A 9,280-nucleotide genomic window follows, 5' to 3' on the forward strand; every position below is an offset into this window, starting at 1 on the left:
TGAAAAAGAATTAATAGTTAATGCATAAATTACATCCGATTATAGAATGTACTAGCGGCTACGCCCCCTAGAAGCCTCTAGGGGCACTGATAGGAGGGGGAAAAGTCGACTTCATCCCATTTTAAATTTTAGTTTCAAAAGAGTTTTAAAAATATTTTTGGGGGGAGGGGGGGTAAAGACACCCTCTTCAAAAATAGTTTAAAACCTTCCTAAGACCTATAAGAAGCTTCACTGCAATGGAGAACAAAATCGGTTCAGCGGTTAGCGAGATCCTTCGGGACAGACAAATAATGCTTACTACTTTATATAATAGGACTAGCGGCTTCGACCCTAGCTTCTAGGGGCTTTGCCCCAAGAGGAAATTAAAAGAATTAAGTACTACTGGTGCTGCCGCCAGTTTTTTTTATTTTTTGGGGGGTTGGGGGTGTCCGAACCCCAAAGAAAATAGCCTTAAACCACCACAGGACCAGTAGTTATATTCCCTGAAGAATAAAATCCGATCGTTTCAGTGGTTACCGAGATTTTAAGGGACAGACGGACAGACAGACATCATTCTACTTTGTATTATAGACGAGTTCGCAAAATTCATAAAAAAATGGGGAGGGATTTTTGTTTTTGAGGGGGGTTGGGGGTGCCCCCCCCCCCCCCCCAAGAAAATAGCCTAAAACCACCACAGGACCAGTAGGTATATTCCCTGAAGAGTAGAATCCGATCGGTTCAGTGGTTACCGAGATCTTAAGGGACAGACGGACAGACAGACAGACAGACATCGTTCTACTTTGTATTATAGATAAGTAAGTTTTTTTTGTCTGTAGTGAAGAATCTCGAAAAGCCCTCATCATGATTTTCCTTAACAGTGAATATTCTTATGTGTCCAGGGAAGGTTTATAACTATTTTGGAGGATGGTATCTCCAACCTCCCAAGATAAATTGTCCATAGAAAAAAATTCTCCCTCTTATATTGTTTTTTAATTTAAACCAAAATTTACTAAGAGGGCCCTGGGGGGAGGGGTCGACTTCCCCTACCCACCTCAAGTACGTACCTGATATTTGTGGGGGAGTTTGGTTGATTTTCATTTAGTGTTTTTCTATCAGAAATTCTTTACAAAGTATTTAATTTTCAGACAAAATGCAGTTCAGAAATCACATCACTCGGATGTTGACTATTTCAGCTTCTTCCCTAGTTAAGCTTTAATTAAGGTATTAATATAATTTTGTTAATTGCTCTAAATTAATATCACTAAAAGATAGAACATTTTACGAGTTCTTAATACATAGATTTTTTGGTGGGGGGGATACCCTTCGAGTCCATACTCTCCCCTATTTAAGAATCTTCTTAGGTGAGGGCGTTCTCCCCCCCCCCCCTCACCATCCCTCACTCACGCAATTAATTTAAGAAATATTTACTTAAAAGTACGTCTCTTTAAAATTAAGATAAATTAAACGGCTAGATAAGGGAGGGGGGGGAAGTTCTGACACTTTTGCGTAAACAGTGATTATAGGCTTTGTCTTTGGAGTGAGAGGATAGGTTATTCAACAAAAAAGTTTCCTTTTGGGATGTAGTTTTCCTATTTTTAAAAAAAAAAAATTGGATTCGGCCTCCAGGTTCCGGTACTCCAGGCCTCCAGGTGGATTCTGGACAGGTAAATAAAAAAAATTCAAGTTAGAACAAAACTTATTTAACAAAAGTTGCTACTTTATGGATGGTATGAACTAATTTGAAGAAAATTTTGAAACCGGGCTCCAGGTTCAGGTACTGCAGGCCTCCAGGTGGATCCTGAACAGCTGAAAATTAAAAAAAATTTACTTTAAAAGTTAGAACAAAACTTTTTTAACAAAAGTGACTTCTTTGTTTTGTTCTAACTTTAAAAATAAAAAATTTCAATTTTTACCTGTCCAGGATCCACCTGGAAGCCTGCAGTACCTGAACCTGGAGCCCAATTTCAAAATTTTCTTCAAATTAGTTAAAACCATCTTTAAAGAAGCCAATTTTGTTGAATAAGATTTGTTCTAACTTTTAAAGTAAAATTTTTTAATTTTCAGCTGTTCAGGATCCACCTGGAGGCCTGCAGTACCTGAACCTGGAGCCCGAATTCAAAATTTTCTTCAAATTAGTTAATACCATCTAGAAAGAAGCCACCTTTGTTAAATAAGTTTTGTTCTAACTTTTAAAGTAAAAATTTTCAATTTTTACCTGTCCAGGATCCACCTGGAGGCCTGCAGTACCTGAACCTGGAGCCCGATTTCAAAATTTTCTTCAAATTAGTTCATACCATCCATAAAGTAGCAACTTTTGTTAAATAAGTTTTGTTCTATCTTGAAATTTTTTTTTTACCTGTCCAGAATCCACCTGGAGGCCTGGAGTACCGGAACCTGGAGGCCGAATCCAAATTTTTTTTTAAATAGGAAAACTACATCCCAAAAGGAAACTTTTTTGTCAAATAACCTATCCTCTCACTCCAAAGACAAAGCCTATAATCACTGTTTACGCAAAAGTGTCAGAATTCCCCCCCCCCCCTCCTTAGTCATCGAAATCTTAAGCTACAGACAAAAAAAACTTAACCTTATATAGAGGGAGATTTAGACCTCTGAAATAATGGAATAGAATAATATACGCGGTTATTATAACAGAGAAAAAAATTGTCTTCAATTTAGGCTGCCATTTCCTTTGTTATTTATAAGTTAGTTCGTTTATCTAGTAGGAAGGGAGGGTGGGTGGTTATTTTAGCCCGCTATATGTTTCACTTTATTAGAGAACATGAAAACTTGGTGTAAGATAAAGCGTATAATTTAGTAATTTATCACAGCTTTCCGCGTATATAAAAATGCACAAATATTAGATTAAAACTAGATTTGTTATACCCGAGATGCCAAAGGCACGAACTGACAAAACTGGATATAATACGATACCGCCGATACGATACATGATTTTTCAGTATGGCTTAGAATCAGCATTAATCCAGCGGATATTGATCCGTTTCAAAGCCATACTGGAATAAATCCATTATTATTAGGTGCGACCAGACTGGCCCTTTTCCCTGCGAGTGTCCTAGCGGTGGTGACCGGGGGATTACCGTCGTGGAAAAGGGGGGGGGGGGGCCCGGGGGGGTGCAGGTGGTGGAGGTTCTAGCTCCAGTGTTTGCTACAGATGTGATGGCGTAGGTAGGAGTTTTATTGCGAAGCTCAGGGATCTAAAGGGATAAGGCAATAGTTGATAAATTGATGTACAGTCCCAATGATAATACACCTTTTATAGATTAGAATTGGTGGTTAAAACGTTTGAACACTCAACTAAGAAAACCAACCAATCCAAATTCACTAAAGTCCCTAAAGTTGTCAAGTCAATGAATAAGAAAATATTAAAATTATAAAACTTTTGTGACTAGTGTAATAAACATCCCGTTGTCCCCTCTTTCTCTGAGCAAAACTATTCTTTAATTAACTTTGTTAGTTAGTACGCTGGTACTACAGATGAAATGGCGTAGGTAGGAACTTTTCAGTTTGGCTTCGAAACCGATTAACATTCGCTGGATTAAAACCGGCTCTTAGACATACTAAATAATTTTATATAGCATCGTATTAGACATTTTTCCACGAACATTAAAATAAAAACTAAAACTGGTTCTTTAAAATTTGGATTTCAAGTCGCGAAAAGCTGTCTACTCTATAATTCGATTCGATTAATAACTAAGATGCTCTTTAATTCAATTTGTTTTTACGTTGATACTTAACACTATGGGGAAAATGTAATTTTATTTGCTGCTTTTCAAGATTAACTATTGATTTTTTTTTGTTGATTCCCTATATCAATCAGCAAGAATGCTAGATACGGTACGGGTAAAAGAAAGTAGAGATGTATTTTTTTTTACAAAGATTCTCTTTACTAATGAGCATCCAGTTTATAATTTTCCGTCGGTCTGTCTTGTCATTTATGCTACAAAAGACATGGACATATTTATTTTTATTAGCGAAACTACTCTAAAAGGGGGGGGGGGGGTTAATGCAACCATCTCGTAATCAGTGATTAAATGGCACTTAGAATTCGAATTTTGATCTGAACTTTAGCATGAGTAATCCTTTTCTATTTTCCTTAAATCGAACAAAAAGTTGGAAAAGTAACGGCTGGCGGCTCAGCCGTTTAGCCGTTTTTTGCCTATTTTCAGGGTAAATTCATCATAAATTACGTAAAAATCATCTTTTTAAAACATATTTTTGGTTTAATTCATGTTGAATGATAGTAATAACCATTTTTAAAACTTCTAGTACCAAAAGCTACCGTCTAAAACCGTTTGATAGCGTTTTGGAGTGGAAAAGAGTATTATGTGGAGGTAGGTTTCGTGACTAATTTGCAATATAGATATCCAAAAAATGGCAAAACGGCTGAGGAAAATAGACCTACCAAGGACTACTCATGCAAAAGTTCAGATATAAATTCGAATTCTAAGGGCCATTTAATCACTGATTACGAGATGGTTGCATTAAAACCCCACCCCCCCTTTAAAATGTCAATCTGCCTGTTATAATGTTATGATGAAACTACAATAGATAGACTGCTGAAACTTCTTGTTAATTAAGTATAAAACTACCAACGCTGGTAGGCAGGGTTTTCTTATTGCAAAGAAAAACTTTATAACAAATTTTGATTGGTTGATATATGAGCTAATAGTGATTGAACTTTTAACTAATAATTCTTATTTGCAGATGGGTTGATTTTATTACTAATGATTGTGTAAAAATTTAGGTTGGGCACATAGTGAAAATTGGATTCCTGGACTCGCTGTGCGCCCCCCCCCCTCCCCCTCCTTTAGATGGCTCAAATTTGCAGAATATACACCCCTGTTAATAGCTCTTATTTATGAAAGGAGTAATTTTGTTTATAATGATTGTGTAAATATTTAGGTTGGGCACATAGTGAAGGATTGGCCTGACGCTGGAACTAAGACATGCTACAAGTGTGGCCGTGCTGGTCATATTAGAATAGAGTGCAGAGAAAAACAGGTACCGCTGAACCGATATTGTTCTCCTATACAGTGTAGCTTTTCTTAAGTCGTGGGAATGGTTTTTAACTATTATATCCCAGGGAGGAAGGGGACATTGGGCTGGATATTTCACTAGTCCCTAAAGTTTTCTTATTTGTTGAGTTAGCAACTTTGGGGACTAAAGTGAATTTTTATTGGTCGGTTCATTAAGTTGAGTGTTCTAATGTTTCAACCACTAAGTTTTGTCTACCGAAGGGATAATTTTATGTATCATCATTGGGATAAACAGGTAATACATAGGGGTGAGGGTGGGGACTACGGGCTGGTTATACCACTAGCCCTCAATTTTTTTCTTCTCGCTAAGATACCCTCACAAGACACTGGCCGATTAATTGATGTACAATATGTACATCCCCAATAATGATAGGAACAAAATTAAATTACCCCTTCTCTAAATTACAATTAGTGGTTTAACTTGAAATGTTTGGACACTCAACTTAATGAACAAACCCATCAAGTTTTAATATAAGTCCTCAAAGTTGTTTAAGCCAAAGAATAAGACAACGTTATTTTAATAATTTGGGGACTAGTTTAATAAACAGCTCAATGTCCCCCTCCTCCCTGGGTTCTGCCGGTCTGTCTGTCTTGTCACAAATTTATTTTTGTTAACAGTTCAATTATTTTTCAGAGCAGTTGGAGTCAAAGTATCAAAACCAGTTCAACAACACTGTGAGAGGGGGAACGGGTACCCCCCCCCCTCTTATTTGATATCTACCGCACTTGATGCGTAATTGGTTTGTGTTGTCCTAGGCCCCCTGGCACAGTTTAAAGAAAATTCATTGGTTCAGGTAAGGGGACAAAATTTATGTGGGTAGGGGGGGGGGGGGGGGGGCCGGGGGGGAGGAACCTTGAAGATACGGCTGAAATTTTCAGTATAAGTGTTCTAGGACAAATGCGCATCCAGCCTACTTTGTTACTTTCTGTCTGTCTGTCGGCCATGTTTAAAAAGACACAAACCCTATGTTTTAAGGAATCGTGATTTTCTTTGGTATATTCTCATTCTTTTTTTAAAACTGAACATCTGCTCTTTAACTCACTCTGTCCATGTAATGACTTTATGTGCCTCGCTATTTGAAGATGTTGTCATCCTTTATATAAATACCAAATAATTTAAGTAAAGTCTTTCACTTTTTATAGCCATTTAAAAGTTTTTAATGCTTTTTCGTAAGTTGTATGTCTCCATTGGAACATATAAACGATGATTTCAATAAAATTTTTCGTTCCGTGCTTTTTTCTTTAAATTAGGAATGTTAATTGTCCTCTCGGTTTCAAACTTTGCATGCCGATTTTTATCAAACACATACAAAATGTTCTTTATTAATTATTTTTTTTATTTTTCAGGTGTTAAGAAGATACCTAGCTTTCATTGAGAAATGAAAAAAAAAATAATTGTAATTACCTTTTATCTTGTATCAGTTGAATTTAAAATATAAAATATTCGGAATAAATTTACTTGTCTTAAAGATATTTACTTTTTACTATACAAAATTACTCTATGATTAGAAATTTCCGTCTGTCATCTGTGTATAAAAATGATCATGTTTGAAATGAAAGAACAAATTTTCTAGTACTGATTATAGAGCTGCTACGCTTTATAAGTCTAACCCTATTGTTACGGGAATCATGCCTAAATTTAAAAAAAAAAACAGGTCTAGCAGTTACGGACGGACTCAATTATAGAAAAGAATCACACTAAAATTAAATATAATTTGGAAAGTGATGCAACCCTTGTGACCAATATCAGAAGATTCATATATATACAATTTTTAATTACATTGAAATTTACCCTTTTAAGCCTCAGTGTCAGTTAATAAGTATTCGATTTCACTATTAGAGAAAATGCTCTATAATTTAGCATTCGGTTTTTTGCCGCACCTTTAACGGTCGAGGGTGGGGGGGCGTTCAAATATTAAACATAAATTTCAGTGGCCGCAGCTGTACATTAAGAGCTGTCAGCCGCCACAGTCAGCGGTTGGCGGGAAACCTTTCAAAGATTTCTGGAGGATCGGGACCTGCAGGATCATGCCTGAAACCTGAAATTGACTTGAACACCTGTATTTCATATGAGGTTTGCTGGCATCCTTTGCCCGCCAGGATGGAGAATTTCAACTCTCAGTTATGTGTCATACCCATACTTAAAAAGTCATGCAGTTTAGGCTCTTTATCTTTCACAGACAGAAAATGAGATAGAAAAAAACGTTAAGGGTTAGATTTGTGTATCTATCCATCAGTCAAATCAGTATATAACACTATTGGGGAATTGTGATATTCTCAGCTGATTTCGAAGTTACATCTGAAAATTTCAGTGAAGATTCGTAAGACAACCGCATCTAGTTAATACAACTAGTTTCTACAACTAGGGTTAGGCATGTTAGAATCATCCTGTTGATTTCAATATTTCATGGTGATTCTTATAACAGTTAAGTACGATTTAGGAAGCTAAGTAACACTCTAATCGTTACAAGAAAGTCTGTATGTCATTTGAAACATACTGATTTTATTAACTGTTTTGACTTTTTAATGACACGAGGCATATCTAAAAAAAAAACAAAGGGAGAATTTTTTTGAATTGATATTTCTTGATGTTCCAAGACTTTAAAACAGGAGTAGAATCCTTAAATTTGGCAAGACAGTTGGTCTAAAATGGAGCTGTGAGGAAAAAAGCTGAAAACCCGTTGCTGCCGCCAAAAACCTGTATATCCCATTATTTCTCGCTAAATTAGACAAGTTTGAATAATTTAAAACAAACTTATTTTTTTCTAATAAAGTAGGCCTTTTATTTGCTTGAATTTAATATTAAAACAAGGATGACAACATCAATAAAAAAATTATGGATGAATTTCCATAACCTATAAGCAAATCTTAATGAAACTTTGTGGGGATATGTTAATTGTGTACGTTTATCCCGGAATAGGTGTAAAGAAAATCATAAAAACTTAAAAATCTAGAAATCCCTAAAAATTTAAGCCGTCTATCTAAAATCATGCAAACTTTAAAATGTAGGAATCGATCTAGCACCTTAATTAATTGACTAATCTTAATAAATGTTAACATATTTAATTCCTGAAAATTTTAGCCTTCTATCTTTCATAGCAGCCGAGAAAATCACTTTTCCCCCTTTAGTCTCTAACAGAAATATGGACGGACATTTTAATTATAGAGTAGCTTCGCTACTAAAAATACCCCATTTAAACTTTATTTGGGGGGAGGCGGATGTGCCACTTTTTAAACCAAAAGTAAAACGCGTATGATCTTAGCCTATAAAAGAGTTACGGCTCTAAAATTTGGCACATCAGTTGCTTTTGTATGGAACTGTGAAGGAACGGCGGCGGAACCACCGTTTCCCACCGAATTTTTTTTGCCTGTTCTCGCCATAATAGACAATTTTCAAGCATGTGTGAAACTTTTTTTTTCATAAAAATTTTCCTTATATTTTCACTTGACACTTGTGAGATTTTACAATTGCAATTTTTTTTAATATTGACATGTTTGAAATATAATGTCAATGTGTAAATGTAAAAGAAATTTTTATGAGAAAAAAGTTTATCTCAGATGATCTAGAACTGTCTAATTTGGCAAAAAAGACAAAAAATATTTTTGCGGAAAACAGCGGTTTTCGGCGGAAGCGGCTGTTCCGCCGCCGTTTCTTCACAGTTCAATATTGTTCTCCACAAAAGCAACTGCTGTGCCAAATATTAGAGCTGTAACTCTTTTATGGGTTAAGATCATGCGCGTTTTGGTTACAAAAAGGGGCTCATCTCCTCCCCCCTTTACAAGTATCAGGTGAAAATTTAGGGTACTTTCTTATTTATAAATATTTTTTGACGGTTTACGGCGAGGGTGAAAAATTCGGCCTTTACGAAAATTCCACGTAACAAATGTCCCTCTTTATGTACAATTTTATTTAGACTTAAAAAAAATAATTATTTTATTAGGTTATTGTTCATTTGTCCTTCACACAAACACACACACACATGCATTTTTTTGCATTTCGTAATCCTTAATGTTCAATACGTTCAAAGATGGATAGGTAAAAATTTAACAAAGCTTGATTCATAGAATGTATAGATCAATAAAATCTTTTCAAAAATAAGTACTTTATTAATAAAAACGTTAAAAAAATTAAAAGGTATATAACAATAACTTCAATTGTCACTAAAAACTTAAAACTACAAACATAGCCAATAAATACAAATTTTACAATATGTAAAGGAGTCTTTCCACGATATCTTCAGGTGAAA

General features: G+C 35.4%; 1 long non-coding RNA gene across 1 annotated transcript; it reads left to right on the plus strand.

Moving 5' to 3' along the window:
- Positions 1 to 683: 683 nt before the first annotated feature.
- On the plus strand, positions 684 to 6,502 carry LOC145304324 (uncharacterized). The gene is made up of 5 exons (XR_013874069.1): positions 684 to 1,200; positions 3,015 to 3,162; positions 4,900 to 4,998; positions 5,668 to 5,827; positions 6,381 to 6,502. It is a non-coding gene; the product is annotated as an uncharacterized LOC145304324 (long non-coding RNA).
- The last annotated feature ends 2,778 nt before the right edge of the window (positions 6,503 to 9,280 follow it).

This window comes from Acartia tonsa, chromosome 2 (genome assembly GCF_053477335.1).
Source record: "Acartia tonsa isolate MP-2025a chromosome 2, ASM5347733v1, whole genome shotgun sequence".
Taxonomy (NCBI): domain Eukaryota; kingdom Metazoa; phylum Arthropoda; class Copepoda; order Calanoida; family Acartiidae; genus Acartia; species Acartia tonsa.